Source organism: Artemia sp. Qi Xiang Cuo, chromosome 3, assembly GCF_049724085.1.
Source record: "Artemia sp. Qi Xiang Cuo chromosome 3, ASM4972408v1, whole genome shotgun sequence".
NCBI classification, from domain to species: Eukaryota; Metazoa; Arthropoda; class Branchiopoda; order Anostraca; family Artemiidae; genus Artemia; species Artemia sp. Qi Xiang Cuo.
This window is the reverse complement of record NC_142796.1, coordinates 85,619,766-85,627,407: the sequence shown is the minus strand read 5'-3', so window position 1 is coordinate 85,627,407 and position 7,642 is coordinate 85,619,766.

Genomic DNA, 7,642 nt, shown 5'->3' with positions numbered 1-7,642 from the left:
TTTTATTTTTTACCCGTTCTAGAATGGGGATGGGATTTTCGCCTCTCTTAGGAGAGGCTTCCGTTCAGGATTATGGGATGGCGGAAAAAGGTCTTCAGTTCGGATGTTGATTCTCGCATTATCACCAAAACGGAGGCACAGAGCATGTCGTCTATTCTCCAGGGTTTTGGTTTTAAAGTTTTGTAAGAAGTAGGAGCAAGGCAACTTCCGTTCTCTTGCGATTATTTTAAAACTCCTTTTATGAACGGATTCCAACCTTTTGGTTTGATTTTGACTTATTGAGAAATGCCAGAGGGAAAGCATATTCGAGAGTTGGGCGAATAAAAGATATGTAAAATTTCAAAATATGAGAAATAAGACATTGATGTTTTGCCAATTTCTTAATGAAATCTAGGTAAATATTGGCTTGCTAGGCAGAATTTGAAATACCGGCTTGCCATTTAAGATTGGAAGTTAAAGTTACTCTTAGATGTTTTATTTTTGTGTCATAATTTCACTTGAAATAATAGATGTAAATGAAGGGTTTGTGCTTAGAGAATTGATTGTAAGGATTGTAGATTTCAATGGGTTTACATGCATTTTATTTTTGAAGTCATCCGTTATAATATCTTCAAGGATTTCTAGTGGACTACTTTTTATATTTTTCCTGGCGACCTCTAGTAGAGTCATATCATCCACAAATTTCCATCGTAAGGGGATATCTTCTGCCAAATTGCTTACCATAACGCTGAATAAGATGGGTCCAGTTATACTACCTTGAGGTATTCCATTATAGACTGGTAGAGGTTCAGAATAAGATGTATTTGGCCACTTGAGATCGTTGGCTTAAAAATGATGAGATGATTTTTACCAGATATGAGTCGATTTGGAACTCGTGGGAAATCGTATCAACTTAAAAATTATGGTCAACAGAATTGAAATTCTCTTCTAAGTCAATTGAGATGAGATTAGCCCAGGTATTAGGTGTCTCTAGGTTTTTCAGTTTTGTGTCATACATTTGTACTAGCTAGTGGGACGTTGACACTTTTGGGACGTTTCCAAATTGGCGGAATTCAATACGTTCTGCAATTGAGACCCTGAGCCAGTCAGATAAAAATGATTCATACAGCTTGAAAAAAGTGGTGTTGATGTTATTGGTCTAACTTTGTCAAAGTCAACTACGGCACCTTTTTTAGGAATTGGAGTTACATAGCCTTGTTTCCAAAGAACCAGGAATTCGCCTGTTTTTGTGATCTTGTTGAAAATATCTACAAGTGGGTTTGGGATTTTATCGGAGAAAGTTTTACGAGTGCGATCGGAATATCTACGGGGCAGATACTGGTTCTTTTTAATTTTTGGATTTATTTGTAATCTCAGATTTTGTGATTATTGGTAAATTATCTTCAGAGGTTTGGGAGGAAATTCTTTCCGGATTCAGAGGTAGGTAACGTTGGATAATCAAACTAAGGTGACGGTTTATGTCACTTGAGAATTTTATAGGAGGCTTATTTAAGCTAAAGTTTAATTATTTAAGTTATTTGCCACATTTAAATTTTATATACTATTAACATTTTTTTGGATTAGTACTGCATAAGTGATTTATTTTGTTTTTGTAGAAATTTGATGCAGCCTTACGAACTTGCTTCGTTAAATTTTTCCTTAATTTGTTTGCCTCTAGAATTTTTCCTTCTTTAAGGCGTTTATTTTTTTCCAGAACTATTTTTTTAAAGCTGTGATTGAAGAACGGTTTGTCAGTGGAACACTTTTTGGTCCTTTTTTCCGGAAATGATCCAATGTAGTTTTTAGTTAGGAGTCCATGGAGTCATAACACTTTGTCATTAACCTATTCTGCATTTACAATTTAGATCCAAGTTTCGCTTGTTATCAAATTTCTGAATTCCAACAAGCCTTTATCTGTTACTGGTCTGGAGCAAATTTCGGTAACCTTATAATTGTGTTTGGCCTCAAAATCTGAGATAATATTAATTGAATAATGGTAGCTACGACCGAGTGCAGGAAGCAGAGTTGGTTTTTTATAGTATTGTTTATATTAGTGCAAATAACATCTAGTTGGGTGCCTCCCTTCGTCGTTGGAAAATCTACCATTTGCTTGAGATTAAAATTACGGCAAGCTGAGTCTAAAGATAAATTATTTTTGTCCCCCTAATAAAAAGATTCCGGCGTAAGGATATTTTAGTTGATTTTGATCAGTGCTACCATTTAGTTTTTCTTTGAAATTCTGTTTTGATTGGGAACGAAATAGAAAAGTGTGATAGTGTGACACAAACAGTGTGTGACACAATAGTGTGACTTAAACAATCATATAATATCAACTAACTTAACAACCGAACCTACTAGACTCCAAATAAACAAAATACTCCACAAAATCTAATAAATATAGACTCAGATCACTACTATCCTATTCAATTATTGATTAGCTCTCTCCCATATCTCCTAGCCATTTTTTTTTTTTATCTCAAGCCATACAGTGGTTCCTTTATTTTTAACCCGAGAAGCAATAATCAATCCAGACTCCTTCATCTCTTTTGCTTTAGTGAGGAATCCTGTGCGCAAAGCGTTAAGTGCTAGAGGAAGGTCTGTACAAATTTTTATGCAAGAGCCCTTAAGCTTGGATACGTTTTTCATAACTAGATAAGTTTCAGATTCGTTCCTGAGCCTAATTAGCACTGGATTAACTGCCGGTTTACGTAACTGACTTTGATTACGGCGTCTATTCATTATCAATCAATCAATCATTTATTACCCACAACTACAAGACAACAAGTAGTACAAGTGGAGTATAAACATAATAATAAAAACAAAAAAGAACTCAACAAACACGAGCAATTAAATTAAACTAAGAAAAGAACTGTAAAAGACCGTGGTCAGGGCCAATATTACAAAATGCATCTGCAGAAAGCTTTTTGTGTAGGTCACCGAGCTTTTGAGTTACATCCGTGACATAGAAAATTTTAACTAGATACCGATTTCTAGTCCATGGCGGCAGAGAAAGAAGAAATTTGCAAAATTTGAAAAATGTAACTTTAATCTTTTTTAAATCCTTTAGATTAAGAACAGAATGAACACCCGAAAAATAAAGCACAGAATGATCAGACAAGGTCGAGAATAAGCGCCCAAGAGCTCTTCTGTTATTTTTTCCACGGTTTGCTACAATTTTTGAATAACTGAACTGAATTTTTCTTACTGAATCAGCAACAATCTGTTTACGAAAGAGAGCTAGAGAATTAGAAACAGTAATACCATGCCACCGAAAGGAAGAGACAGAAAGTACAGAAAATCCATTCAATACCAGAGGAATAAACGAAGACAGATTATAAGATAAGAATTCACACTTGTCAAGATTCAGGGATAGACCAATATTTAGGAAAGACTGAGAAACTAAGGAAACCATCGAAGAAAGAGCAGACTTAGTACAACTAATCAACAGAATGTCATCAGCATAGGCAATGTAAGAAATATCAGTAGAACCAGAAAAGTAAGTGCCTGAGATCTTTTCCAGAACAGTAGAAATAAAAATTTTGAAAAGGGTTGGTGATAAAACCTCTCCCTGCCTAACACCACGAAACACTTTAATAGTTGTTTCTGGAGAAGATTTCAAGCGGAGGTAAGAATTAGAATACCAAAACCGTAGAAGGTAAATAACCGAAAAATTAACACCAGAAGAAGCCAAAGAAAAGAAAAGCTAGTTATGAACAACAGAATCAAAAGCCTTTGAAAGATCAAGTGTACAGAGATATACGCCTTTACCCTTAGAAGAATTAGAAAGTAGAATAGAAGAAATGACACGATGAGCATGTTGGCACCCCACACCAGGTCTGAAACCAAGTTGATTTTCACCAAAGAAAGAAATATTTCGATTTAAATTAGGTAAAAGAATATACTCGAAGACCTTGCTAATATTGTAAGAAACAGAAACTGGACGGTAGGAAGAGCAATCTGTTGGCGGTTTACCTCTTTTTAAAATTGAAGTCACGCTTCCACACAAAAAGCCTTCCGGGACGACAGAAGATGCCAAGCACATCTGAAACAAAAGCGCAAGAAGTGACACAAGTTCAGCACATTGGGGAGTTAGATGCATTTTAGAGATACCATCAGCATCAATAGATTTCGACTTAAGATGATTCAAAGCATTCAAGACTTCACAACGCGATATAGGCAAAACAAAGCGCTGACTTAGAAATCTAGGGACAATTTTAACAAACGCTTCACCAAACTTTCTATGAACAGATAATTCAAAACGGAGAAAATCTTCGAATAATATGCATGCCAAGAACTTGGTGGAATAGCATTACTACTTACATCAGAATCGTCTGTTTGACTTGAATTAATTACATTCCTCAAATTTTTACGCGAAGATGGAAAATCAAGCCCTCGGTATCAGGCACTTTTCAAATGTTTCTTAAACTCTACATTATATTTTCTAATTAACAAGAAAAACATTACCAAAGCTAGGCCGACCACAATCAGTCTAGATTTATAGCCAAAATTTAGGATTATTTTTACAGGTCTTAAGGTTAGTATCAAGTGACTAAAGAGGCTTTTGAGTATTCTTTTGGATTAGCTTTACTGGGACAGAAATTTTTTCAGCTTCTTTCATAGCAGTGAGGATAGAATGATAATGTCGGTCTATTTCATATTTAGCATAAATAAAATTCTGACTACACTGCAAAATCTGATAAGGAACATAAATCGTACTTAGAAGTGAAGCCAATGTTATAAGATAAACAGAAAAATTCGCATCATTCCAATCAGGCTTATAAAACCATTTAGAACGTACACCACGACTCTTAGACATACTCCCAGAACAAGCAACAGACTTTATAAACAAAAAGACAGCGGAAGGTGATCAAGATCATTCTCGTCAAAATGAACCGTAACTGGCGAGCAGACAAGAGCTGCAGAACAAATAACGTTATCAATGTCTGATTTAATACCTGAATGGTGAATAATTATGGGCCTTCCGAAAAATTTTATATGCCGGGAGAGAATCGAAAAGCTGACAATTCCTTACCTTGTCAGAAACCAGATTGGTATCAAAATCATCAGCAATAACAAAATGCAACCCGTAATCCGATATTTTTTGAACTAAAGATTTAAGACCATTACAAGCACAAGAGGAATTATGAAGTGAACGAATGGAAGGATCAATATATGGCAGATATACATAAATTAATATAATATTACCAAGACACACCGCAAGAAAAGTATCATCTGATCGGAAAATCACAGGACTTGCAACAGAAATATTTTTCTTAAAAACACATGCTAAGCTGCCAGAAGGGTGGCCACGCGTAATTTTAGCTGGACGCATAAAAACAACGTGATCACTGCTTCGTCTCAGAAAATTTTCACTAAAAGCAGTCAGTAAATGTTCTTGGAGACAAACAACGTAGTAATGAGCATACAGATCATCAATAAAAAGTCATTGCCTCTCGTTCTATTAATATTAAATGAGATTAAACTTATGTCCGGATTCATTTCTGAGAACAGACTTTATCAGTAATCTTCTTAATCAAAGTGCATCGTAGGCTGTAAGAAGGATGAGATCCTCCACAATTGGCACATTTCGGAGATTTCGTACAACGATCGCTGTTCGTAAATAAATGCGGCCCAGCACAACGAGCGCACTTAGTAGTGCTACTAGTACATGCACTTTCCAAGTGCTCAGGGGAACGACACTTGAAGCAACACTTTGGCAATTGCTTGAACTCATAATCACGGAAGTTTTCATACCCAATCTTCACACCGTTTCGCAGAAATGACCCCTTAGTAATCATGTCTGCAAATTCAAGCTTAACCGATTTGCTTGTTCCAAATCGACTAGACCCGATTATACCAAACTGGTTCCGTAGCATTTCAAGGTCAAAATCAGACGGGACTTCTCGAATAACACCAGTGTGCTTTTTAGATAAAACTTTCACACTAGAACCAGGTAGAGCTGGTTCTACCTGGTTCTACCAATTGGCACATTTCGGAGATTCCGTACAACGATCACTGTTCGTATATAAATACGGTCCAGCACAACCAGCGCACTTGGGAGTACTACTAGTACTTGCAATTTCCAAGTGCCCAGGGGAACGACACTTGAAGCAACACTTTGGCAATTGCTTGAACTCATAAACACGGAAGAATTCATACCCAATCTTCACACCGTTTCACAGAAATGACCCTTTTGTAATCGCGTCTGCAAATTCAAGCTTAACCGATTTGCTGGTTCCAAATCGGCTAGACCCGATTATATCAAACTGGTTCCGTAGCATTTCAAGGTCAAAATCAAAAGGAACTTCTCGAATAACACCGAGGTGCTTTTTAGATAAGATTTTCACACTAGAACCAGGTGGAGCTTCCCTTGCTGATTTGCAAAAATCTTCAGCTGCAGATTTCTCAATATTCACCGTCCACCGCTTGTTAGTCGCTCGCACTCTGGACACTAGCTGATGACCAGAAATTGAGTCTATTACTGATTTCCACTTTAGCGGGTCACGAAGCTCAAGCGGAGGATTAGAGATCAAATTTGTAGTATGCGTATTACACGCAGCAGGTTGGTTAATCACTGATAATTGAGGAAAGTTAAGATTGCACGAATCAATCTTGGCAGAAACTAGCAAAATCGCTTGCTCAAGTCTCGTAACCTTGGCTGTGACGTGTGTAAACGCTGTAGCAGAGATAACAGGGACTTCTGTTGTCCTTTTGATGACAAAACAAGGGAGCTGTTTTCCATCGGCATCACATTTCTTCATAATGTCTATAATATCTTGCAGGTGACTGATAATTGCATTAGTGCCCCTTCTGACAGGGGGATCATTTTCATTTACAAAACTCCATACCTTTGCTTTCTCTGACTTAACAGTATCCAAATATTTAAAAAAGTCCACTCCTTTCCGTAAAATAACGGCTTCATCGACACCACTTAATTTTTCAAAAACAAAGTTCAACAGCAGTCAATACAAAAGCTCGGAAACGCTCATCTCGTTATAAATTCAGTTCAAAAATAATTTAAACCAATACACGCGAAGTACACGTGATGGTCAGGCGACGAGCGCTGAATAATAGTAAATTAAGTTCACTCAAGATAAACTTGCCACACAGGTTAGTTTATAATCCAGGAAAAAGAAATTTTTTTTGTCTGCATTGATATTATCCTTTGCAATAGGTTTGAATCCAAAACAGGTCTTTTCACCATGAACTCTGAATGAACACTATATTGTCAGTTCTTCCTCCTAAGCGTTAATATTTGTTAATTGACACAGGTGACGCAATTTTTAAGGTATTCTTAAGCAGATCTTTCACGTGAGCTTCAAGGGATTGATTCGAATTAATATCAGTCGGTAAGTCGTGTATGATCAAGTTTGAACTTCTTTCTTTCACTTCAATTCGTAGCATTTGACGCTCGAGCAACGAGTTCTTCTACTTTTGCTCTTCGAATGACCGTTCTAATTCGGCTATTTTTCTATCTCTTTCTAAAGCGTCATTCTTTAACTCCTGTATTTCGGAAGACAAATTGTTTACAGTAGTTATTAAATCATCCTACTTACTAAGTAGTCAGTCTAATTTTTTGTTTTGGAGCTCATTAGCTTGGTCGAACTTGGCTTGTGATACTGGAATATTCATCATATAATTTGGCGATATACCCGAACTAAAA